The 27944-nt window shown below is 45.1% G+C and overlaps 1 protein-coding gene and 1 long non-coding RNA gene across 2 annotated transcripts in view; one reads left to right on the forward strand and one right to left on the reverse strand.

Annotated features, from left to right (window-relative positions):
* Window positions 1-27944, reverse strand: part of LOC102916801 (protein FAM163A) — a 102108-nt gene that overhangs the window by 46616 nt on the left and 27548 nt on the right. The gene's annotated exons all lie outside the window — the stretch shown is intronic.
* Window positions 1019-1501, forward strand: LOC143267719 (uncharacterized). The gene is made up of 2 exons (XR_013043144.1): window positions 1019-1113; window positions 1227-1501. It is a non-coding gene; the product is annotated as an uncharacterized LOC143267719 (long non-coding RNA).

Here is a 27944-nt window from a genome sequence, read left to right on the forward strand (position 1 = left end):
AGGCCGTTGAGACTGTGCGGACTTGAGCTTGGTAGTCTGAATGGGTTTCAGGTGGTTGGGAATGCAAATCGCTAGGAGTGCCTGGGTCTGCACACAGATTCCGAAGTCATCACGAGCATGGCGAGACAGCGCCACGTAGGGGTGGGAGGCTAGATTGCAACGTTGACATTCCCTCTAAAGGGTTAGGTGGTCTCGGGCAAGTTCCTAAGTTTTCCTAGCAAACGACTTTCTTCCCTGCAAAATGAAGAAGTGGACTCGGAAGCTCCAAGGTCTGCTCTCTACTGTTATTTATTTATTTATTTTTTTTGGTTTGGGATTAAAGGCGAGCGCAACCACCGCCCGGCTTCTACTGTTCTTTATTGTCAAGCCAGAAGGCTGCCCATTTGGGCAAACTAGAACCGTAGGCTCTGGAAAGAGGAGGAGGTAACAGCAAGTGCCGGGTTGTTGGGAAGGAAGAAGGACACACACACAAAAACAAACAAACAAACAAACAAACAAACAAACAAACAAACAAACAACCGTCCAGAAGCCCGGACAATGGCCTTATAGAGTTCAGATGCCCACAATGTCCATCAGCTTTACTTTGCAAGTACCAAAAGATGCCTGCCTTACCTGGCCTGCCCCATGACCCTGACCACACTGCTCCCTTCCCCCTCCCCTGTTGCTAGCCCAGGTTCCCTCCCGTTAGTGCCTTTCTCATCCCTTCTACATCCGCTAATTCAATGAGTCCCGGGTCTGTTGAATTAAGCCCACTGCCGTCCCTGCCAGAATCCTCTAACAGCTCTAATTGGAAAAACAGCCTCAGCCTCTGCCCATCAAAGCTGATTATATCCGTGAGCAGAGGGGCCTGGTCCTCGTCCGGGATGTGAGTTTCACCCTGCCCTGAGCTCATCCCGCGTTCCCTGGGGCAGCGCTGGAGTCAGCTCCGGAGAGGTGCCTTCCCCGCATGAAGGAGCAGCAGCTGGCCCCCGGCTTCTCTGACGGCATAAACAAATTTGTTTGCGCATCACAGGGAACTGGAAAGAACTCGTGCTCAAGGCAAGACATCGTTTTTCTCTTCCCTGCATCCACTTTCCCCTTCCACGAATCCCAGAGGAACCTGCCAAGCTGGAGGTAAGGATTCACTCCAGGAAAAGGTACTCTTGCCTCAGGAAGCCAATCTGAGGTCCCACAGTCCAACCACACACCAGTTCCCAGGAATTTGCTCTTTTGAACCCTTTTCTCAGGGGTCAGAGCGGTCAACCAATCAAGCGCATGTATCATCGGCTGTACTGAAACTGGATGAGGAGGTAGTGGTTTTAGGATACTCACAGGGCTGCACGCCATCACCTCTTTTTCTGAAGATTTCCATCACCCTCAAATAAATTGCACATCCTATTTCTCCCTCTCACACAGCTACAGCACCAATCTACCTTCCTTGTCGGCTAAACCACTGGTTTTAAGAGCCACCCAGTGTCTATGCTTTTCTCTCTACTTTGATAAAAGACCTTTGCATGATGCACACAGGATGCCTTTTCTTCTGAAATCTCCAAGCATCAAAATTTGTTACAGCTTCCTGGGTTTTTGGCACACTTGGGACTAAGAAGGGGCCTCCGTCTCCTCACTGCCAAGATGCTGAGCACATTCTGGTCCTTTGGTCTAAGTCTTGGAATACAGCCCTAGTCTAGCTGATATAACTAGGCAGTATTAGATGTTTAACCAGTGTTAAGAAGCTTGGTTGACTCATCATGAAGGGTGAGACATTTCAGCAAACCTAAGAAACCATGAAGATAAGATGGTCAGTGCAAACCATCCAGGGGCAGGCACCACCCTGGGACAGGCACCACACTGGGGCAGGCACCAGCGTAGGAGTTGAACAACCTCCAGGGAGCATCAGGATCACTGGAGGACTTACAGCCAAGCTCTGGAGTGTCTAGGCTCTTGCAGACTGGGGTGGGCTTGAGGTTCTGCATTTCTCAGTGATCAAATGCTGCTGATGCTGATCACATCACACCTCTGTGTAGCACCACACACACAGAAGTGTATGTACAGAACAGTCACAGTTAGCGCCTCCTTTGTACTGACTAATGACCCCAGCAAGGAAGAGCTGCCATCACTATGCATTCATGCATTTGACCTTATGGACCCCCTCCTTTTTATTTTATTATTATTTTTTTAGACAGGGTCTCACTCTGTAGCCAGGATGGCCTGGAACTCACTATCGATCCCAGGCTGGCCTTCCAAGTGCTGATATTATTGGGAAGCACCACCATGCCTAGTTCATATTTCACTCCTTAAATCTGATGGATTAGGTCAGGACCTTGTCTTGATTACCATTATTGGTAAATAACACTGGCTTACATTTCCATAAGTATGTTTTATATTCAAATTTTCCACTTCACACTTGGGAGCCAAGATCCACAATTCCTTAATGTGCTTATAAGAGAGCATAATCAAATCACACAGAATTTCTGAACAGAAGTGAGATGGAATTTATAGATTATTTTCTCCTTCTAGCTATGGGCACCCTTGGGATTTTACCTGAAACATAAATTTGCATACATCTGTGTCTATTTGGCCATCATGTGGAAGGCTCTCCTTTGAACTTGTTCATGTCTTATTTTTATGGGAACATGCCTGGCCCCAACCCCCTAGGCTCCAGGTCTTGAACCAAGTGTCAGCAATTGGCCACAGCCAGAGCATTCTTCAGAACATACATTCTTATGAAGACAAGTGCTGTCTTCTAGAAAGAAACAGTATTGTCACATCAAGAATGACGCACAGTTATATACGACTCCCCATATGTTATAGAGCATTTTCATGTTAGGGAATAACAAACTGTCTATTGCATTACGAATCTATTTACAACATCAGTACACAGAGCTGATTTTCTCAGGAGCTGATGTGATCAGCTAGTGATCAAACCCGGTCTCCAACTAAGACTTCGACCACACATCCATCCATTGCTTGACTTAGAATTCCACTTGTCATTCTGGAGGGCTTGGGACATCTTCTTGAAAACAACAGAAGCCTATCTGTGATGTACAGCAAGATAGCAGAAGCCACTGGGGGCAGATGAGCAGGAGACAGGAATGTCCGTTACCATTCAGTTTTCAGCCTGAAATGTCCAGAAGTCAAAACCACACTCCCTGGTTTTTCATTTCAGTCTGTTCATTTGGCTGAAGCCACCTCTTCCTGATGCTTGGGTTTCTTCTCTGAGATCCACTAACCATGTCCCACTGGGACTCTGTGGGAGGACTTGGCTGTTAGTACCACTGAAAAGCCATCCAGGTCACTAGCCTCAGCAGTCCTCATTAAAGCACCCAGGGAGCAGAAGTGGGGGTGGGTGGGGGCGCTTGGCATGGCCAAGGACTGCCATGACTACAGGCAATGGGTATTCCTGACTGTTCAGGTCCATTCACTCCTGTCGTTCATCTTCCATCCCTACCAGCCTAGGTTAACTCTTCCAGTGCTGGTGCCCTGATTGGTCTTACTACTTCTCAATAGACTTGCCAGGGTAACAAGTGTTGTTTATTTTGGTCTTTCCTTGACTCTAATAACAACAACAACAACTTAGTAAAAGTGAAACACAATGAAAATTTAAAAACACTCAGAGCTTGTCATGGTGGCCGACACCTGTAATTCCAGCACTTCGGGTGCAGATGCAAGAGGATTGCTGTGAGTTCAGGTCTAGCCTAGGCTACATAGTGAACACTACGCCAGCCAGGGCTACATAGCAAGACCCTGTTTCAAAACACTAACACCCCAAAAGTGGCAACAACAGCCCCACCCAAATTCTTAGTACTCAAGATAATCACTGTTAGTATTTTGTTATCTTTTCAATATAGGAGGGCGTGGAAAGTGTTCAGTTTAATAACTTTTCAAAGTACAACCGTGTTGCTTTCTTGTTTAAGCCTTTTAAAGACTTTCCCAGCCACAAGGGTGATGTTCGATGCTTGGACATTCCCTGCCTTCTGGAGTCGGCCTTCTTTGTCCTGAGACTCTACCTCAGAGCCTGCACCAAGCGTGTGCCTGGCTGACTAGATATGGCCCACTGGGTCCACAAGGACGGTGTTAACAGGTGGCCTTACGACAAGCCCTGGGCACCTCCTGGCTCAGTCTCCTCTCGCATGCCTCGAACACAGATGTGCGGTGCTCACCCCTACAGACCGTCGAGCATGTGGCCAGCTGTTCCTTTCTTCACGTTCACCTCAGCCTTTCCTCAAGCCGTTTTCCCTGCCCAGAATGCCGCTATCCTTCCTGCCATCATTTGTCAGGAAGCCCAGATCAAAGGCTTGGTTTTTTCCAAGGTGCTCAGGAAACCTCCTCTCTCCTCTCTGCTTGTGGGCACGCGAGACACCACTTCATTGAAGAATGAATCAGTGCCCTCGTCACCATCCGTGCCCTCCTGCCCTCTCCAATACCTCATGGCTGGAGGTCATGCTTGTTATGTCCTTCACTCCATCAAGGGCTGCTCACAAGCAGGTGAGGTGAAACCCATAATGACCAGGCTACGCACGGGCTCCCTACTTTCCTCCGGTCTGTTCCGGAACGGGTTCTTCCTGGAGCCAAGACCAAGAGCAGGGAGAGAAAGGCTGCGATCTGACCTGCGCCTTTTCTGGATCTAGGCTGAGAGTTAATGGTAGGAAGACTGTAGGTAGGTGTGGTCATGACAGCAAGAGGAGAAGAATGCTTCCTGTTATCCTTACATTATCCCAGGGATTTTAGATGCTCCAGTACAGGATATACATTAGATAAGGCAGCCAGCAGGTCAGAATCTGAGTGCAAAGCCAGTCAAGCTGATTTACAAGACTGCTGGATGTGGCTTCTAATCGACTCTGAGTTTCTCAGCAACCCAAGCAAAAGAGAAACACAGTCAGCTAAGATGAATCAGAGTCCAGGAAGAGCCAGCTCTTCTTTTCAAGTTTTGAGAAGCATCTACTTAAAGGAACAGGTTGAGCGCTCCATGGGATTCACTGCCCCATCATTCCGCATAGAGAGAACAGTTACCCCACCCCGCTACCAACAGGGATGGAACCCAGAGCCTGCCTCACTCCCGGCCTGTGCCTCACACATGGATGCTGACTGGGCCTTTGAACTTGTGGCCTGTGTGTCTCTTTCTCCTCTCCCATGGCCTCCCATCCCTGGACCTTTGCCCACACTCATCTTAGCCTTCCCTAAAGTGTAGTGGGTAGCCATTCCAGCTTGGTTCTGGAAGTTCCAACCCCCATTGAGACTCTGGCAACTGTCACGCCTACGAGGCGGGGCGAGGGGAGGTGCCTGGGGACCCGAGAGCTGGATGGGCCAGCGCTCGCTCTGGGCGCTCTCTCGGTGCCGGAACGCTGACCGGTGCTGATTGACTGTGCAGAGCTCTGGAGAACACCGCTAGACTGCATTACACCTTCCCCAGACCCTGCGACCTACCCATTACTTAATTTGTGAGTTACGCCATTTAATAAATATCCTTTTAACTACGTGGAGTGGCCAAAATAATTTCTCCAATATCTGGCGCCCAACGTGGGGCAAACTCCAAAGGCCTGGGCGGCTCCCGCCGTCTCCTCCCTAGCTGGCGGGTACCTAAACCCGCCTGCAAAGTTCCATACAACCAGGGAACACCTACACGGTTCCATTCCCGAAAAAGGGAGCAGCTAGTCCGATCTCAATTCCCTAGCCTAGCCCCAGACCAGCGAAAGAGGCAGGAGAGTGCTAGCTCCGATTTCCGCCATCTCCCTCCGACTCCAGCCAAGATCGCCAGCAGGCCCTGTTTCGGAGCTGTACCAACGCCACCTGCTGGCTGAAAAGTGCTACTACACGAAAGGTAAGCATATTGTTTCAAGTAAAGGTACTTGATAATTTTACACCTTAAAATTGACTAACAAATTTTGAGTAATTCGTGTAATATGGCCGACAACATTACCTCACAAGAGTTTAAAAACCTTTTTGCCTGTATGATGAATGACATCTTCCTGGAAATATACGACATTCCTAAGGCATATCTGGGCTATACCATTTTGGCATTCATCATAATAATTCACACAGTGTTCAAACACTGGTTTAAGAACAAAGATGAGTCATTATTGGGACTGATACAGGCTTTAAAAGATAGCAATGAAGGCTTACAGAAAAAGATTCTCTCTCTGGAATCTGCTTTCAAAGATAGCAATGAAGGCTTAGAGAAAAAGATTCTCTCTCTGGAATCTGCTTTCAAAGATAGCAATGAAGGCTTAGAGAAAAAGATTCTCTCTCTGGAATCTGCTTTCAAAGATAGCAATGAAGGCTTAGAGAAAAAGATTCTTTCTCTAGAATCTGCTAGTCAGGATTTACAAAACGGGCTTGTACCCAAAATTGATTTTATTGATAATAAATATGAATATTTAATGGATAGAACACTAACTCTCCAGAGTGAAGTTGTGGCTACTCAGACGGTATATAAGGAAGAAAGATTATCATTAATTGATAGGATAAGGTCTATGGAATCATGTGTTTCTGAGGAACATAAAAACTTCTATGATTCCATGAGAAATATGGAGTCCCTTGCAAGAGAGGAGGTTCACTCCCTAGAACAGACCCTAGGTGCTCGTTTGCAAGTCCTAGAAGAAACTCTCAGTAAACATGACAAGGGAACTAATAAGCAGAAGGTCAAGACCATAGAGGTTGTAACATCTCCAAATGGCTCTCATACAATGGCTTATCCTGTTATTGTCCATGAGAAGCCAGCAGATGACACACACCCCGAGCCATATATGACATATACATTACAACCAATTTCAACAAGGGACTTTAAAAATATAAAGGAAGCAGTAGTTACGTATGGGATACAATCCACATATGTAAAACAGATGTTAAATTCGTGGTCTACCTCACATAGAATCATTCCAGATGACTGGCATCAGTTAATTTCAGCTGTTCTAGAATATAGTCAGCAGTTACAGTGGAAAAGCTGGTTGAGAGAAGAGGCAAAAAATTTAGAACAACAAGGTAAAATCAGAGGTTTTGTGATCTCCCAAGATCAAATACTTGGTGAGGGATGTTTCGCTGACAGGAATGTACAAGCCACTTATGATGAGCATACAATATCCCTATGCCGTACAGCAGCTCTAAATGCTTGGGAAAAAATTCCAGAACCTGGAAAACCAACTGAGGTATACACAAAGATATTTCAGGGACCGCATGAACCCTTCACTGATTTTTTTACAAAGACTGAACAGAGCTATAACAAGAGCTGTGTCAGACAAAGAATTAAGAAAAGTATTAACTGAGTCCTTGGCGTTTGACAATGCTAATGCAGAATGCAGAAGAATACTTACACCATTAAAGATCAGATCAGCTCCTTTGGAAGAATGGATTCAATATACTAATGGTGTTCAGTCCCTTAACTACAGTAATGAGGCTTGGATAGGAGAGACAAATCCCAGAGGTGAAAGAAGGCCCCGTGTTACCAAATGTTTTAAGTGTGGTACACCAGGTCATATAAGTAAAAACTGTACATGGGGTACTCCTAGAAGCAATACTCCTTCTAGGAATAGCCTAAACAGGAGACCCCAACCACCTCCTGGATTATGTAGAAGATGTGGCAAAGGCCGACATTGGACCAGTGAGTGCAGATCAAAAATAGATATACAAGGCAACCCTTTACTGGCGGGAAACGCCTCAGGGGGCCTCTTGCAGGCCCCCAAACCAAACGTAGTACGAACATTCCCTGCCACTGTGGAAGAAATTCCTCTCCAGGACAACTGAATAAACCAATGCCTAATGTAAAAACCGATACTGCAATGGATGATAAAACAGCTTTGATAGCTGGATCACAGTTTACAAAGAACACTATAAAACAAATATTTTGGCAGACTTCCATAAATGAACAAAGACCAAAGCTTAGAATTCGAATTAATGGCCTGGTTCTGGAGGGCCTGGTAGACACAGGTGCAGATGTGACTATAATTACACCACAATCATGGCATCCGAATTGGCCTCTTCAAGAGGTAGATGTCCAACTGTTAGGGATTGGCACCCTATCTCAGATAAAACAGAGTTCGAGATGGGTTGAATGCATAGGGCCAGAAGGACAGAGAGGAAGGCTGAAGCCTTATGTAGCCAATGTAGCAGTAAATCTTTGGGGCCGAGATCTGTTACAACAGTGGAATACCCAGATTAAAATTCCTACACTTTCAGAAAAGGAATACAGACCAATGCATGTTTCTAGGAATAATATCATAACATGCTATAAAAATCAGTCACCAACCATTCAGGCTGTTCACAAACAGAGCACGACTGTTGTTGAACTCTCAGAAGTACCAACTGCCTTACCTTTAAAATGGCTAACTAATAAACCTGTCTGGGTTGGACAATGGCCTTTGACAAAAGAGAAGCTACAAGCTTTAGAACAGCTGGTTCAAGAGCAGTTAAATGCTCAACACATTGAAGAATCTACCAGTCCTTGGAATTCTCCTGTATTTGTTATTAAAAAAAATCTGGTAATTGGAGAATGCTGACAGATCTGAGAGCTATTAATAAAGTAATTCAGCCAATGGGCTCCCTACAGACTGGGATGCCCTTGCCCTCTATGCTACCAAAAAAATGGCCTATAATAGTTATTGACTTAAAAGACTGTTTCTTTACCATACCCTTACAGGAAAATGATAGAGAAAAATTTGCCTTCACAGTACCTAATTATAATAATTCTCAGCCAGTCAAGAGATATCAATGGAAGGTCCTCCCACAGGGAATGTTAAACAGCCCTACTTTGTGTCAATACTTTGTGCAGAAACCATTAGAGATAATTCGTGTAAAGTTTCCACAATCCATAATTTATCACTATATGGATGATATCCTATTAGCTGATCCAAAGTTAGATATATTGGAAAGCATGTTTGAAGAAGTAAAAAAAGTTTTGCCTCGCTGGGGACTGCAAATTGCTCCTGAAAAAATACAAAGAGGAGATTCTATTAATTACTTAGGATATAAGATAGAGCTACAAAAAATTAGACCCCAAAAGGTACAACTAAGAAGAGATAGATTGAAGACTCTTAATGATTTTCAAAAGTTATTAGGAAGCATTTCCAACTTACTGGGTATCATGGGAATACCCAAAGATGGACTACAAAATTTGGCTAATACTCTAGAAGGGGACAAAGAATTAAATAGTCCAAGAGAATTATCAGCCGAAGCTGAGAAGGAATTGGCTCTAGTAGAAAAGACAATTCGAGAAGCACATGTGGATCGTGTGGATCCAGAACTTAAATGCATTCTTGTCATATTCCCCTCCAGACATTCCCCAACAGGTATTTTGATGCAGAGGGAAGATATTATATTGGAATGGATATTCCTACCACGTAAACCAAATAAGAAATTAAAGACTTATATAGAAAAGATCTCTGATTTGATTCAAAAGGGTAAATTAAGACTTCGCCAGTTGACAGGAATGGACCCAGCAGAAATTGTAGTACCATTAACTAATGAGGAAATTTCATCACTATGGAAAGATAATGAATACTGGCAGAGAGCCTGCAGTAACTTTTTGGGAGAGATTAACAACCACTATCCCAAAAGCAAGAGAATAGAATTCATAAAGAAGACTGAATGGGTCCTTCCTCACATTGTACGACAAAAGCCAATTTCTGGAGTCCTCACATTCTATACTGATGCAAATAAATCAGGGAAAGCAGGATATAAATCAGGAGACTTAAGTAAAGTGGTGCAAAGTCCATATAGCTCTGTACAAAAGGCAGAACTGTATGCCATTCTTATGGTACTGATGGACTTCACAGAACCCCTCAATATAGTCACTGACTCTCAATATGCAGAGAGAGTTGTTTTACATATTGAAACTGCTGAATTTATTCCTGATAATACAGAATTAACTTCATTATTCATACAATTGCAGGAAATCATCAGAAAAAGGGAACATCCTATATATATAACACATATCAGATCCCATACAGGTCTGCCAGGACCTTTAGCACAAGGTAATGATGAGATTGATCAGTTACTAATAGGTAATGTGCTAGAAGCTTCAGAATATCATAAGAAACACCATATAAATAGCAAAGGTTTGAAGAAGGATTTCTCCATCACTTGGCAACAGGCTAGGGATATTGTGAAAAAATGTCCTACTTGTTCCATCTATAACCAAACTCCATTACCTGCAGGGAGTAATCCAAAAGGTATACAAAGAAATGAAATTTGGCAGATGGATGTGTTTCATTTTGCAGAATTTGGAAGATTAAAGTATGTACATCATACCATTGACACCTATTCAGGATTTCAATGGGCAACTCCTATGAGTTCTGAAAAGGCTGATTCTGTGATTACACACCTATTAGAAGTTATGGCCATCATGGGAATACCTGTACAAATTAAGACAGACAATGCCCCAGCATATGTCTCCAATAAAATGAGACAGTTCTTTGCTTATTATAATATAAAGCATGTTACAGGTATACCACACAATCCCACAGGCCAAGCAGTCATAGAGAGATCCAATCGAACTTTAAAGGATATGCTAAATAAACAGCAACAGGTAACAATGACTCCTAGAAATAGACTGCATAGTGCTTTACTAACCTTGAATTTTCTCAATGCTAATGAGAAAGGAACAACAGCTGCGGAGAGACATTGGACAACAGACAAAACTCCTGAGCTAAACCAACCAGTTTAAGGATGTGCTGACCTCAGAATGGAAACCTGGATATGTTCTACGTTGGGGAAGGGGTTTTGCCTTTGTTTCTGCAGGAGAAGAAAAGCTATGGATACCAACAAAATTAATAAAAATTCGATTCGAACAGGAAAAACCCCTTGATGAAGAGAAGTAAAAGATCATCCACCAATGTGACATCTCGACAAGTTGTAAGAAAAATTTAACAATCAAAGGGTGGGGTAGGGTTCTGTTTTTGTCTTTCCAGGATAATGGAAATACCCATCTTCCAAAACTCATAAGGCCTTGGATATCCGGATGCTTACAGCAGAAAGGAAGAATCTATTGGTACCAATCTACACATGGTAAAATCTCACTGTCTAACATCTTTCTCTCTATCAATCTAGAAAAGTTGTGGTTCCAATTCAATTATAGCCAAGCTGGCTTTGGAGATGGAATTGGCTCACTCCTTCTCTAAACCCAAGCATATTGCTAAAAGAAAAGTTTAAGAGATTCTTCAGTCCCATATCAGAAGAGCCCTCTGGTATGAGACAGAAGGAAACCAATAAAAAGGGACCATTGTCTTCTAAATTCTAATTCTCTCCATGCTTACTCTTGATTTCTCAGAATCCTTTCTTACATGCTATGTCCTCTTTAAATCCAAACCTCCCATTTTTGATAACAAATAAGTTTTTCCAATAGCAATCTCAGAAGTCACCAGAAGGAAGATGGGGCCCCAACAACAACAACTCTACCCAGTCCAGAATGATGCCATGGTAATCATCATCATACTACACTTCTTGCCAGAATTTCAGACAATCTTACCTATTACTCTAAAACTTGCTGCAGAACCTACAGTTAGTCTAACTGAGATTTAGCTATCTGAGCTTTCTCACAGTACCCAACAGAGATAACATCACCCCCTAAACAGCAGGAAGCAATTCTAAGAAAACGACGCCCCTTCTCCCTTAGGTTTCATAATTCTCAGGGTTATGGATGATGGTTATAGGGTTGGGGGTGGAAGAAAATATTAACTCAGGATTGTGTAAAAAAAAAAAAAAAAAAAGGGGGTGGGGGGAGAAGAAATGGAACAGATAGGTATAAGATATGATGGTAAATCATTGTATACACTAGTAAACAAACTTAGTAAAATAGCAACCTTAGATAATTTGCACTGTAATTTGTACTGTTATAGATTCTTATATGTTGATACAAATGTAAACTATTTTTATACTCCTGTTTAAGATAATTTGTATATTGATACAAATACAGAACTATATTTGTTATAATGTACATATATTTCTACTCTTATTTGAAACATTTTTATATTGTTACAAATGTAAATTTATATCTGTCATACTTTATATATGCTCTACTTCTGTTTAGGATATTTGGTATATTGATATATATTTAATATTATTATTGTCATATTGCATATCGCACTATATATTCCTACCTCTGTTATAAATATCTTGTGTATTGTCACAATTTTGAAGTCATCGTTCTTCACCATACATTTGCTTATAGACTGTTTACCTTATTTATGTGAAGCCTTAGTCCTTAGGTTATTTCGATAGATAATATTTATAGATTTATAGTCGCCTATGCCTGTCATCTCTATAGTTACGTTAGTTAGGTTATCCAGATTTACAGATACATAGGTCAGATGGGCAGGTAATCTTCAAACACTTCATAGACCTGGAGAATATGGCATTTAAATAACTTAGAATTCTGTTGACGTGAGACACAATTGCTCCTGGCTGCACCAATTGATCCCGAGAGAATGTTGGGCTTCTAAGACATTTCCATTTGGAAGTTTGTCTTTTGGCACAAAATGGCCTACTGGGCAAAGAACTGCCCTTGCCTTGATGGCTGACAGTACAAATGCAATGCTCTCCTTTCTGGACAAGCGGGACACAAGGAAAGCGACCACTGTACTCTGCCAAGACAGGGTAAGATGGTCTTTCAGAAATCCTGCTTCTGAAAATGGTCTGTCAGATACTCTAGGCCTGTAGCCAATTTGAATGCACCAACAATGCTGAGAAACATTAGGTGACTGTCCAGGCTGCCAGCTGTCTTGGTCTACTCTTGCAAGATTCCCAAAAGTTGCTTGCATCCATCTACCATTTCTCAGGGACCATTATGTTCCTTCTCAGGTCTTTGATGGGATTGAAGACTAGCAGTTATAGTTACAACTTAGTATATATAATATCTTAGATAGAACATATTAAGTATTAGGTTCAGGTTCTTTAGGATAGGACACCTTTGAATGATCTTTATAACATGCTGTTTACCTATGCTCTATACTTCTCTGGATTTTAGTATGTGTTTCTTGCTTGATATTGTTTGCATTGGTTGTAGTTACATCTTATCTAGGTCATTATTTCTGGACAATATTTGATAACCATTCCTTTGTATATAGTCTTGTATTAGTTTAGAACCTTCTTATTTAGACAAAAAGGGGGAGATGTAGTGGGTAGCCATTCCAGCTTGGTTCTGGAAGTTCCAACCCCCATTGAGACTCTGGCAACTGTCACGCCTACGAGGCGGGGCGAGGGGAGGTGCCTGGGGACCCGAGAGCTGGATGGGCCAGCGCTCGCTCTGGGCGCTCTCTCGGTGCCGGAACGCTGACCGGTGCTGATTGACTGTGCAGAGCTCTGGAGAACACCGCTAGACTGCATTACACCTTCCCCAGACCCTGCGACCTACCCATTACTTAATTTGTGAGTTACGCCATTTAATAAATATCCTTTTAACTACGTGGAGTGGCCAAAATAATTTCTCCAATACTAAAGTCTTACCCAGAATGCTTCAACCCTTCCTACCATTAGGAAACCAGGATCAAAACTTCATTTTTGTGTGTATGTGTATGTGAATGTGCTTGTTTGTTTGGACACACATGTATGCAGGTGTACAGGTACACAGGCACTTGACACATGCATGTAGAGGCCAGAAAACAACCTTGGGTATCATCCTCAGGCACTGTTCACTTTTCTGTTTTGAGGCAGGGTCTCCCACTGCCCTGGAACTTATTGATGAGTAGGCTTGATTGGTGAGTGAACATCAGGAATCGGTCTCAGCCCCTCAGTGCTGGGGTTACAAGTACATGCTACCAAGTCTGGCATTTTCTATGTGGGTTCTGGTAACCGAATTCAGATCTTTGATCAAATTCCCATTTTCATGCTTGCATGGCAAGTACTATATGAACTGAGCTATTTTGGCAGTACTCATCCCCCAAAGCCCCATCCCTTCTTTGGAGATGAGGCCTTGCTATGTAACCCAGGCTAGTCACAAACTCCAGCTCCTCTTATCTGAGCTGCCAGAGTACTGGGTGTACAGGCATGAACCACCATGTCCAGGCAACACAATGCAGATTTTTTTTTTTTTTCGAGACAGGGTTTCTTTATGTAGCTTTGTGCCTTTCCTGGAACTCACTTGGTAGCCCAGGCTGGTCTTGAACTCACAGAGATCTGCCTGGCTCTGCCTCCCGAGTGCTGGAATTAAAGGCGTGCGCTACCACCACCCGGCCAGATTTTTTTATTTTTGCTATTGTTTGCTTTTTGCTTTTGAGACAGGGTTTTTCTCTGTAGCCACGGCTGGCTTCGAACTTGCTATGTAGACTGTGCTGACCTCAAACTTAAGGAGAGCTGCCTGCCTTTACTTTCCAGTGCTGGGGTTAGATGCGTGTGGCACCATATCCCACTAAAGAGCAACTTCTTAGTGTGTGTCCCAGACTAATCTGAGGACAAACACACAAGTATATCCTGCTGGGAAGCAGGGCCCTGGGAGGAGGCAGCAGTCACAGGAAGCTCTCTGCACGTGGGCCTGGGGTGGAGCCCAGGGCCTCTGGGGTAGCTGGTCTATTGCTCAGCTCCCCAGGGCAGTAGTTCTCAACCTGTGGGCCATGACCCCCTTGGGGGTCACATGTTAGGTATTTACATGATGAGTCCTAACAGTAGCAAAATTATAGTTATGAAGTAGCAATGAAAATAAAGTAGCTGTCTGGGGGGGGGGTCACCACACACGAGGAACTGTATTGAAGGGTCACAGCATTAGGAAGGTTGAGAACCACCGCTCTAGGGTCTTCAGCAGAGCCAGGGAGGACTGGGGACTGACCTCACTCAGCTCTGGCCTCTGTCACCAGCCTGGCTCACCTCTACTGTGTAGCTCTGGAGCCTGTCCTGGAACTCTCTCTATAAACCAGGCTGGCCTCGAACTCTGCCTCCCGAGTGCTGGGATTAAAGGCGTGTGCCACCACCGCCCTGGCTCACCTTTACTTTTCTATCTTTAATGAATTAGAGATTGGGGTCAGCTGTCTGATGATTTTATATTGTCACACACACACACACACAAAAAGAAAAGATAAAACTCCCAATTTGTCATGAGTAATATTTCTTTCCACCAAACTTTTGGCAAATATTTTCTGGGAGAATTTAAATTCATGTTTAAATTGGGGTTGGGGATTCAGCTCAGTGGTAGAGCGCTTGCCTAGCAAGCTCAAGGCCCTGGGTTCGGTCCTTAGCTCTGAAACAAAACAAAACAAGACCAAAAAAAATTGGGGGGGGGGAATTTTAGAGGGCTTATATTCCTAGTAAATACACAGAAAAAAACAAATATTTATACACATGTTCAGGACAGAACTTACTCATAAACAACCCAAAGATGGAAGTAATTCAAATATCCATCAACAGATGAACGGAATACTATCCCATAATCGACAGGCATTGCAACAGCCTTTGGCCTGGCTGAGTCTCCATACATTATGCTGAGAGACTGGATCCAGATGCAAGAATTCACATACTGTATAATTACCTTTACAGGATGTTTCCATAATAGGCGAATTCATAGAGAGGGCGGGACAACTGCTTGATGGGCATGGAGTGGTTACCCAGCAATATGGACGTACTAAGGGCTGCTGAACTGTATACTTCATGATGGTAATTTTATGCTTATATGAATGGGGTAGGGAACTAACCCTGAAGAAATGGCCACCAGTGTTGCTAATGAAAAGCCATTTTATAATTTGACAATTAGCCAGGCAGAGGGTAGGACTGATAACCTTAGGAAAACGAAGGACTCATTCCATCAGGGCCAACACACACACACACACACACACACACACACACACACACACACACACACACACACACGGGAGGAGGGGACAGTGACCACAAGTGAGTGTTAGGCTAACAAAGCTAGAGGTACTTTCTCTTTCATGTGGTTACTGGCCAGCAGTCACACACGTCTCCTTCTACTAGCACTGGCCTTGCGTAAGTATTCCATAGCAAGAATGCTGGGCCCGTGGACTAAACCACAAATTAAACCTGGGCCTCTGTGACTGTCTATTCATGGCTCATCTGCTTCACAAATATTTACATACAAACATTTCCATAATGCTCTCTCCCTATCTGATGAATGTATTCAGCTCCATCTGCTTTTGTATTTATGCAAAGAATTAGTAAGGATGTCCCTTTCCTGTCAAAGACCCTCTGGGGTATTCTGTGGATAAAACTGGACTCAACTTCCCTGGAGTTACTTCACATACCTGGGGACATTCTCATCTTCTTTCCTGCTGGATTAATGACCTGCCCCAACTCATTTTCTGGCAATACTCAAGCAGGACTATAACAGCATATGTCCTTACCCAATGATAACATATTCTTTCGTATTTTTATTTATCCACTTAATAGTCCTTGAATATTGAGTGTCTGCCATATGCTAAACGCTGGGCCAGGTTCTCACTGGGGTTACAACTGTGTCAAGACAGACGCCAGCCCCAGTGACATGTGCCCTGGATGGATCTCCAACAGGAGAACTGCAGTGAGCTGTGGAAGCACTTTCCAGGAGGAGAGGTAGTCTGGGGGGACAGGGAAGGTCACCCTGAGTTTGGGGGAGTCACTTAGTTAAGCTATGGGGCTATGTCAGCAGGAATCCACACAGGGAAGGGGTCCTCCAGAGCTGGGAGATGAAGCAAAAGGTCCTGGCCATGTCCTCTGCCCTGGCTGAGAAGAGCAAGCCAGGACACCCATACCCACAGGGATCTGGGAGGCTCAGCACTGTACCAGCTCAGCTCACCAGCCAACGCTAAGTACTTCCTCTTGAGCTCTAATTAGCCCTCTGTACCCCTGGTCCTTAGTCTGTTTCCCCTCCCCTTTTACTGCCCATCCAGGCCCTTTTCTCAAATCACTAGGTGTCATTCTTGGCTGTTGAGGGCTATGGAAGCTCTTTGAGAATCTGATGAAAGCCATGGATACTCCTGTAAGAAAAACCCACAGTCACAGAATTCTGCCTATAAGTCAGAGAACTAACCAAATACCAAACACCCATCCCCGCCCTCCCTGCCTCCTTCCAGGGGCTCCAGGCCAAGAGGTCCAGGAGGTCTCTTCCATTCCACCAGGCCCAGCAGCCACAGCGCCCATAAACGGGCAGCACCTGCCCTCCCTGGGCTCGTCCTGACTTAGGGCTCAGTTCTCTGCTCGTGGTGCTCCGTCAGGAAGCTTGGGTGTACTCTGTCCATGCCCCTTGATGCTGGCTCTGCACCTTGGTCCCCTAGGTCTGTGCCTGAGTCATTCTTACTCTACTTGCCTGTTTTTTGGATCCCCTTTCCTCTCCCCTGCCCTCCCCTCCCCTCTTCTCCCTCCCCATCCAATCTCCTCCTCCCTTTTCTCTCCCCCCCTGCAGAATCCTTCCATCATTCCAGAGCTGCTTTTTCATATGCTCCTCCCCAGCCACCTCTCCTTAGCACCCTTTGAGCAAAAACCGAGGTTGAGTGTGGGGTGACACATGTCTGTCATCCCAGCACTCAGAGGTGGACCCAGGAGGACTGCAGCCCATTTGAATCCAGCCCGGTCTTACACGGGAAGTGAGTTCCAGGCCAGCCAGGGGAACGAAGGGAGAGCCTGTCTCAAAGAGGGCCAACTGCTCAGAAGCTGCGGGGAAGAACTTGTGGATGGGGGTTCTGTTTGAGCAGAAGCTCCTGACAGCAGTGTGATTCTGTCCCCAGGGGGCACAGTCAAGTTCAGCAGAGCTGCTGGGGGGGGGCGGGGAGCAGCTGGTGTGAGGGAATGCCTCCAGGCACAGAACACGGAGAAAGATGACAGAGCAGAATTCTTTAATAGTTGCCTCCACAATGTCTGAAGGCTACGAATGTTTCTGCTTCCTTAGGACTCTTCCGAGGAAGAGGTTGGTGAGCCCTGAGCTCTAATGGCAATTCAGAGCCCATTCTCAGGTAGCGATGCCTTCATGCCAACAGTGGCAGGCTGTGATGGTGTGGGTTGCTCAGGAGGTACCCCGCCACTGTGTCAGGAAACGCCTGAGCATCCTCAGAAAACCTAGACTGCCGAGGGCAGGGTGGGCCAGGGCTCCAGGGAGACACACAGCAGCAGTTTCCAATGTCTCCCCTCCTCATCAGTGATAGGACCCCGGTCTTGTTTTCCTTCCTTTCCTTTCTCATTTTGAGATAACTATAGATCCATGAGCAGTTACAAGAAGCAAGACAGAAAGATTCTTCATGCAGTTGTTTCAAACGGTGTCTTATAAATGACCATTCAGGATCATGCTGATGTTAACCCCATCCAGTAAACATTCCAATTTTACATGAACAGGAATATACATGTATTTAGCTCTATGCAATTTTGTCACATGGAGATTCGGGGGGGATTGCTACACAGTGTTCATGACAAGAATCTGTCATGCTATTCTTTTGTTGCAGATTTGGTACAGATTCTCATGTAGCCCAAGCTAGTCTTAAACTCACTATGTAGCCAAGGATGACCTCAAACCCCTGACCTTCCTGCCCTCACCTCCTGAGTGCAGGAGGGGCCACTCCACTGGGCGTTCCTTCCTGCCATGCTCTGATAGCTCTGGCCACACCCCCCTTCATTGATCTGTTACTCCTTTCTACAATTTTGTCATTTCACAGTGTTGCGGAAATGAAATCATTTGGTATGTAACCTTTTGAGAGAAACTTAATTTTTAGCTGGGCATATTGCCATCCAAAACAACAAACCATGTTTCCCAGCTTCTGGTACATGTCTGGTGCAGTCATGTGACCAAACTCGGATGGGCTGCTTTTAAGTGGAAGTGTTCCTCGGAAGGTTGCTTATTGAGAATGGACACAGCTGGAAGAGTCTCCTCTTGGACTTTCATGGTTTCGCTCCTAGTCGGTATTAGGATGTGATGGCTAGGGTTATAGCAGCTCTCTTGAACCGTGAGGTGACTTTGATGCTACAGAGAGCTGTGCTTTGGAACTAGAAATAAAAAAACCAATGACCCTGGTTCCTTAATGGCACCATGGAGCTACTGTATCAGCTCAGTACTATCCATGGTCAGACTTCTTCAAAATGCAAGAGAAATACATTCTTGTATTGTTAAAGCGTTTCCCCCATTTGTTTTATCTGGCTGAACCTGAACTGAACTTACACAAGGTCTTTTCAGGATTTTAAGCAGTGGAGAGGCGCCCTGAGCCAGGTTTCAGAGCAGTAGTTCTTAAACTTCAGTCTGTGTCTGAGTTATTCAACACAGATTGTTGGGCACTAGCCAAGAGAGCTTCTGAAACAATAGAGCTGCCTGGCCCCAACAGTGTGCACTTCTAACAAGGTCTTAGGTGACATGGATACTGGACCAGAGCTGTATCTTGAGAACTACTTGTTTGAATGGATGGACTTGGCAGAGTGGATGTTGATCTGGTGGCATAAAGACTGAATAGGAGGAACCATGTCTGGGACAGAGAAGGCTACCCAGTGACTTCTTGGAAATGAGACTGAAAGTAGAGGGGGGGGGGGAGCAGAGCAGGGGAAATCCAAAGGAGACTGGGAGGATTCCAGGGACAACAGAGTGGGCAGGACCTATGGGATGGCCTGCTGGAGCTGCGTAGGTACCAAAGATGGCAGGATGGGAGACTGAAGGCCATCTGGTGACAGAGAGGGCAAGTCCAGAGGGCCTGCTGCTTGGATAGGAGACATGTGCTATTTGGCAGAGTCAAAGTGGAAAATAAGAACACAGGAGAGGCGGTTGGGCCGCAGGCTGGGAGCTGGAAATGCCCACACAGGCTGTCACGGGAGCAGCTGTGTAGATGCGTGGGCAGAGGGCAGGATTGCACCTTGCATCAAGAGGAAGACGGGACAAGTCAGCAGTCCAGTAAGAGAGTGGACAAGGACAGAAGCCAAGGCAGACCCCCTATGCGCTGGGAGGTTACAGATTGGCCAGAGTTCTTGTCCTTCTTCCCTTCCCTCTTCTTTCCCCCAGAACTCGGGACACATCTCTCACAGCTCTCTTTAGAGTTGATAAATAGTATTTCTTGAAACCTCGTAGCTCTTACTGAGAGTTGAGTTCTCTCCCACCCAGACCCCAGATCCAAGGTGGACCTGTTATAGCTAGTTCTCACCGGTGACTTCCTGGCTTCCAGCATGCAGGCCAGGTCATGTGGCGTACCACCTCTTCCGGAACACCACTCTCTCTCACCACAACTGCAAGGGCAGGAAACTCTCTCGTTTCCTTAGAACTTAAGGGAACTAAGGAAAGTCTGTCCTCCCTCAGGGCTCCATCATGGCTGCCTATGGCCATGATGCTATAAGTGTCCTAATCAAGGGAGGGAGGGCCTCAGAGAGGAGGATCACTGGTACCTAGATACCAAGGAGCCAGCTTAGGAGGGGATGGGTAGCATTGAGACCACTATCAGTGTGAGAGTGGTAGATCTGTGGTGACAGAGGTCATCACTCTTGATGAAGAGAGGGAGCCGGGAGCCAGGATGTTGGGATGGGGGTCACAGGCAGGGCATTTCTTGCAGGAGATGGAGATCTAAGCTTGGTGTAACAGAAGGAAAGAGCCAGGGGCAAGGGGATAGGCCAGACCCTAGAAAAGAAAAGTCAGCGAAGGCACACGGGCCCGAGTGAGTGCCATAGTTAGGTTTCTATAGCTGTGATAAGAACATCACGATCAAAAGCAACGTGGGGAGGAAAACATTAATTCCATCTTACAACTCTCAGGTCACACTCCATCTGAGGGAAGTCAGGGTAAGAACCTGGAGGCAAGAACGGAAGAAGAGGCCATGGAGGAGTGCTGCTTACTGGCTTGCTCCCCATGGCTTGCTCAGCCTGCTTATAGAACCCAGGACCACCATCCTGGGGGGGGGCATATCCTATAGTGATCTGGGCCCTCTCGTATCCACATCAATCATCAAGAAACTGCACCAGTCTTTCCCTGACTAATCTGATGGGGGCATTTCCCCAATTGAGGTTTTTTTCCTCCTCAAATGATTCTCCCTGTGTCGAGTTGACATAAAAACTAACCAGAACAATGAGTAAGGAAGGGTTCACAGAGCCACAGGACAGAGGGCCACTTCAGAGTCTAAGGAGAGGCCACGGGAAAGGCAGAAATGTGGTCGGGAGGGAGCAGAAGCAGCCAAGGCTCTCACAGTGGTACACACAGTGGTACCGCCGTGAGGTACCAGAGATTTAAGGATGATGGATTCTGAGCTCATGAGGGGTGGGCTTGGAGCCCAGTGTCAGGTGAGGCTCTGCGGACGCAGAGCGGGTGGAGATTCAAGCAGGGGGTACGCTGGGGAAGCGACCTGTGGAAGCTCCATCATGGCCGGCGCTGTGAGACCACTGGGTAGTTCCAACGCCAAAAGACGAAGGACCCCCGGCCACTGTTCTGATAGGCCTGGGCTGAGACGGTCATGACAGCGTGAAAAGGTCTAGCAGCTGAAGCTGTCCGAGACCACACCGGAACACACAGCCAAGTGGAGGCCCTCACCATGTATTCAGCAGGGTGAAACCCCCTTCAGTGGTCATGGGAGCAGGGAACTGTCAAAGTGTGGGGCTATCCAGGGACAGCCAAGGATACTAGGACTTTCCCGAGATATATATTTCTATACTCTTCCCTTTCTTCCAAGTGAGGTATATTCTGTTAATCTAAAAAAATTATGGAACACCTGTAATAAAGAGGAGAGAAGTGCTTTGATGACAGGGTTTCTGAGTGAGCAGGGCAGGGGCACCAACCACTGACTCAGAGAAGCTGAGCTCCAGCTGATCTTGGGGGAGTTCTCTAGACCAGAGGTTTATGGGAGAAAGGAGGGGAGAGAGGCGTGTCCTAGGCAGAGGAAGAGCATGTGCCAGTGCTGGGAGCGAGGAAGGTCATGGTGTTCTTTTTTTTTTTTTTTTTTTTTTAAGATTTATTTTTATTTTATGTGTATGAATTTTTTTTGCCTGCATGTATGTCTGTGCACCATGTGTGTACAGGGCTTACAGAGGCTGGAAGAAGGTGTTGGATTCCTCTGCAAATGGAGTGACAGACCACGTGGGTTTGGGAAGTCAACCTGGATCCCCCTGGAAGAGTGGCGTGTGCTCTAAACTACTGGGCCGTTTCTCCATCCCTCAAACATGGTGTTTTTGAAGAACACAATTCCAGGTTGGCAGGGGGCGTCAAGGAGAAGAATGGAAGGAAGAGTGAGACTAGGAAGACAAGGAGCAGCCAGGTGCACAGGCCTCTGGGAATCCCTGCCGGAGCCTGGACTCCCTCCAGGGACCGTGGGAAGACCCGGTGTTCCTTGCATGGGCATGAGTGACAGGAGGAGGGATGGGATGAAGGACAATGTAGGAGTGATGGAGACACCAATTGGGAGGTGCTAGAATAATCTAGCAAGACAATATGGCTGGGACTCAGGTAGTGGTCACGGCCTTGGATTTATACACACAAACATGAGATAATTAGAAGGCAAATTCAGTCATAGCTAGGGGTGCTGGATGTGGGTGGTTAGAAAAAGGAGAAATAAATATATCAACAAACCAACCAATGGCTTTACTTCATGCTGTATCCAGACTGATTAGAAGTAGAAAGGTTGGCGACTGCTAATAGGAATGTCTGCTGGTGGATATGGTAGTCTATATGTAATCCCACTACCTGGAAGGTAGGGGCAGAGGATTGAGAGTTCAAGGTCATCCTCAGCTACATAGTGAGCTCAGGGCCAGCCTAGCTAGCCTACATGACACCCTATTACAATAAATAAACAAAGAGTAAAATACATTACAGTTTTTGAAAAGGAATGCCTGGTGGAGAAATACTCCAAGTTGAGGAAGGAAGGCCTGAACCCCAAGATGGGATGACTTATGGAGAAACCTGAGCCTTCCCGCCATGGACACTTCTATCTATATGCCTTTTGCCATCCTTCTGCATGTTTGTGTGGTCTGCACAGTGGTAGTGACATTTTATTCTTAGAATGAGGGAAGAGGGGGCAGAGAGTTGCAACATAGAAGCAATTAATAGTAAAAATTATTCAGTTTCAGCAATGATTTTCAGAGTTCCATTGGAGCAGGAAGCAAGCGTGGCATTATCCAAACAAAAGATTAAAATGTATTCTAAGACGAACAACCCCGTTTGTTCTCGGATGCTTCAAGCGTGGGCGGGGTAGAGAAAATGGTAGGCGGACCTCTCCTTGCCTCAGCAAAACTTCTGATGATTCCGCATGTCCTTATACATCATGTACAATTAATAAACACTTCAGTTGTGTCCTCTTTAAGAGTCTCTTAAAAAGGGGCCTTTGAGATGGCTCAGTGGAGAAAGGCACGTGTCTCCACCTCTGACAACCTGAGTTCAAGCCCCAGAATTCACAGGATGAGAGGAAAGACCCAACTCTAAAAGTTGTCTTCTAACCTCTACATTCATTGCCCCCCCCCACACACACAGAGAGACAGAGAGAGAGAGAGAGACAGACAGACAGAGAGAGAGAGAGAGAGAGAGAGAGAGAGAGAGAGAGAGAGAGCTTATAAACTAAATAAATATAAGTTTTTTTAAAGTCTCTTTAAAAACATTTCCAGAATTTGGGTCCCCCAAACCCATGTGAATACTAGGTGGGCAATGGTGGCTTGCTTGCAATCCAGCCTCAGAAAGCAGAGACAGAGGACCACCAGAGCAAGCTGGCCACAGAGACTAGCTATGTTGGTGTGCACTCTGGGTTTCATCAAAATACCCTGCCTCGCTGAATAAGACAGAAGAGCAGCCGGGCGGTGGTGGCGCACGCCTTTAATCCCAGCACTCGGGAGGCAGAGCCAGGCGGATCTCTGTGAGTTCGAGGCCAGCCTGGGCTACCAAGTGAGCTCCAGGAAAGGCGCAAAGCTACACAAGAGAAACCCTGTCTCGAAAAACCAAAAAAAAAAAAAAAAAAAAAAAAAAAAGAAGAGCAATAGAGGATGACTCCCAACATCACCTCAGGGTCATATATGGGCATGCACTGCCCCTCCGACACACATATGCACATATGAAAATGAAAAAAGCAAAAATACAATACCATTAACACAAATAAGTTCACACTTCCTTAGTATCATTAAAAAATCCAATGTCCATGCACAGAAAATATTTGACCATGCCAAAGCTAAGGTTGGGTGGGTGTCCTAATGGGCACATAGTCATTGGTACTATCAACACCATTTGCCATTACCCATGTCCACAGCCTATAGTATTCTCAAATAGTCTATCTTAGATTATCCCAGGACTAATTAGAGACCTCTAAATGTTGGTTCAGAAGACAACGATAAAATTCTGAATAAACATATTTTACTAACTACAGGGTATTTAGCAATTCAGTCGGTTTATGTGGGTAACCAGCTGCAAAATAAGGTTGTTAAAAAAACTGAAGAAGCCAGATGGTGGTAGTGCACACCTTTAATCCCAGTACTTGGGAGGCAGAGGCAGGCGGATCTCTGTGAGTTCAAGGCCAGCCTGATTTACAGAGTGAGTTCCAGGACAGGCACCAAAGCTACACAGAGAAACCCTGTCACAAAAAAACACCACCACAAACAACAAAACAACTGAAGAAGCCATACAAATATTCATCAACAAAGAAATGAATAAAAAGTTGGATGTATGTGCTATGAAATATTATTCAGCCTTAAAGAGGAAATCACTTCAAATGCTACAATAAGCATGAACTTCAAGGACATTGTGCTAGGTGAAAATAGGCCATTCACTAAAGGACAAATCCTGTATGAATCTTCTCATATGGACTATCTAACATCATCAAAATAATAGGAACAGAAAGAAGTGAATGGGTCGTTAAGGACTATGAGAAGAATAAAAAAGGATTAGCATTTACTGGATGTAGAGCGGTGGTTCTCAACATATGGATCATGACCCCTTTGGGGGCTGAACATTTTCATAGGGGTCACATATCAGATATCCTGCATATCAGGTATTTATATAATGATTCATAACAGTAGCAAAATTACAGCTATGATGTAGCAATGAAAATAATTTTATGGTTGGGGGTCACCACAGCATGCGGAACTGTATTAAAGAGTCGCAGCATTAGGAAGGGTGAGAACCACTGCTGTAGAGTTTCAGTTTTACAAGATGAAAATGGCTTGAGAGATCTGCTGCACAGCAATGCGGACACATCAACACTGCTTAGCTGTGCACCTAAACGTGGGTGCCATGCTAGGTTTAGTTAGTGTCTTTTATTATTTGTGCAGTAGTGTCTTACCATGCAGCCTAGGTCTCATGATCCTCCTGCCTCAGCCTTATGAGTACTGGGATTACAAGCATCTGCCAGCATATCTGAATTACTTATTTACTTTAGAATTTCCTTTTTTTTTTGTTTTTATTAATGATGCCTCTTGGATATTTTTAGTTTTTTAAAGGTATGTGATACCATGTCCAGCTCTTTAAAAAATATTTATTTATTGAGAATTTTATATATTCATAAAATGTGTTTTGATCAATTCCACTCCTGATTCCCTCCTCTCTAATTCTTCCCCCATCCCCTCTGCTACTTTCCCTCCCAACTTTATGTGCTCTCTTTATTTTATTTTATTTTTATTTTTTGGTTTTGGTTTTCAAGAGAGGGTTTCTCTGTGTAACAACTGGTTGTCCTGGAACTTGCTCTGTAGACCAGGCTGGTCTTGAACTCACAGAGATCCACATGCCTCTGCCTCCCAAGTGCTGGGATTAAAGGGATGTGCCACCACCGCCAGTTCCTCATTTTTAAACCCACTGGGTCCACTTAGTGCTGCTCTATGTCATGGGTGCAGAACTGTCCACTGGAGCATGGGGAGTTTTTCAGGGGCTGCGTCCCTGAGGGAAGCTCACTCTCCTCCCGACAGCAGCCATCATTTGCCAACAACCTTTCAGCTGGGGTGAACTTCATGAACCCCTATTCCATTTTGCTAGCATTTGCTTGGCTGGGTCTCAAACATGCAGTCACAGCCAATATGAGTTCATGTGCACAATGACCCTGTCATGTCCAGCCAATACTGTTTCACTGCAGCCACCCACTGCTCCTGGCACTTACTCAAGGGACCTTTGAGCCCCGAGGGATGGAAAGGTGGTATAAATGTTTATTTAGAGCTGAGTGTTCCACAGTCTCTTATTCTCTGCACATTGGCTAGTTGTAGGTCTCTATTAATTGCCATCTACCGCAAAGAGAGAAAGAGAGAGAGAGAGAGAGAGAGAGAGAGAGAGAGAGAGAGAGAGAGATTCTCTGATGAGGGTTGAGAGAGCCACTAATCTGTGGGTATAAAGATAAGAACTTAGGAGGAAATTTAAATACTGTGTCCATTTAGCTGAATAAAAGTATTACATTTTTGCTGGGTGGTGGTGGCGCACGCCTTTAATCCCAGCACTGGGGAGGCAGAGGCAGGCAGATCTCTGTGAGTTCAAGGCCAGCCTGGTCTCCAAAGCGAGTTCCAGGAAAGGCACAAAGCTATACAGAGAAACCCTGTCTCAAAAAACCAAAAATAAAAAAAATAAAAATAAAAAAAATTACATTCTCCCCTAAGGCCCATGAACTAATGGTCACAGGGTTTGGGCTCAGTTAATAGCTCCAGGCGTGAGTACAGTCTTGTGGAGCGGTCTTTAAATCCAATCAGAAAGCAGATGGTTACTCCCTTAACATTCATGCCAACATTGCGCCAACCGATCTCGCCAGGGCGCTGGCAGCTGTAGTTTGCAGAATTCACAGCTGGGTATGACTGTTGAATAATGTTCTCCCAAAGTGGCATAAATTGAAACTTCTGGCACTCTGAAAGCTTGAGTTTTACCATCAACTTCTAGAGGGTGACCAAGAGCAATGACGACAGCCTGTAATGTTTGAGGGTCTGGGGATCCCACTGACCAACAACTAGAAACCAGGCTTGGCACTAGGCTTTTGCTTGGTAGCCTATGGTGTCTGAGGAAGGCATTGTCCCTATGCTAAAGGGGTACTCCATTTAAAGTCCTTCTACATGTGTATATATTTCAGGAAGCTTCTAAGGTAGTGGGTTTCCATATAAGCATTTCAAAAGTCTTTAGTGTTCATTATCCCTGCCACACTGCCCCCTGTACCCTACCCTTCCATCTCCCACCCCATTTAATCCTTCCTGTTCTGTTCTTCCCTCTCCTCAGGGCCTGTGTTTTATCTCCCTTCCCTTGAAATGCTGCCCCCACCACACAATGGCCCCTCACTGGTTTTGTAACCTTTGAGGATATTCCAAATGAAACACATATCTAGAGATTGAAGGCTAATATTCACATACAAAAGAGAAGTGTTTGTCTTCTGGGTCTGGGTTATCCTACTCAGGATAATTATTTCAGCTCCATCCATTTTCCTTTAGATTTCATAATTTCATTTTTCTTTATAGTTGAATAATATTCAATGTATAGCACATTTTCATGATCCATTTATCAAATGATGGACATCTAGGCTGTCATGTGAATAGGGCAACAATGAATAGTGAGATATAGGGGTCTTTGGGAATATACCCAGGACTGGTGTAGCTGGATCAGATGGCTGATCTATTTCCAGCTTTTTGAGGACTCTCCACACTGATATCCATAGTGACCGTACTGGTTTGCACTCCCACTAACAGTGAATACCTGTTCCTCTTTCCCTACATCCATGTCAGCATTTATTTTTGTTTTTAAATCTTAGCCATTTTCACTGGGATAAGGTGATATCTCACAGTAGCTTCAATTTGCATTTCCCTGATAGCTAAGGATAGTGAACTCTGTGATTGTTTGTGTGCCATGTATGTACAGGAGCTCACAGAAGCCAGAAGCGGGAGTTGGGTCCCCTGGCACAGGAGTTACAGGCATTTGTGAGCCATGATGTGTGTGCTGGGAACCAAACCTGGGTTCTCAGCAAGAGCAGTAAGTGCTCTTAATGGCTGGGCCATCTCTCCAGCCTTCTTTTTAAATTTTAAGTGTTTTTTAAAAATTAACTTAAGACAGGCATGGTGGCACAGGCCTTTAATTCCAGCGCTTAGGAGTAGAGGCAGGCTGGTCTCTGAGTTCAAGGCCAGCCTGGTCTACAGAGTGAGTTCCAGGACAGCCAGGGCTACAAAGAGAAACCCTGTCTTGAAAAACA

Source organism: Peromyscus maniculatus, chromosome 11 (assembly GCF_049852395.1).
Source record: "Peromyscus maniculatus bairdii isolate BWxNUB_F1_BW_parent chromosome 11, HU_Pman_BW_mat_3.1, whole genome shotgun sequence".
NCBI classification, from domain to species: domain Eukaryota; kingdom Metazoa; phylum Chordata; class Mammalia; order Rodentia; family Cricetidae; genus Peromyscus; species Peromyscus maniculatus.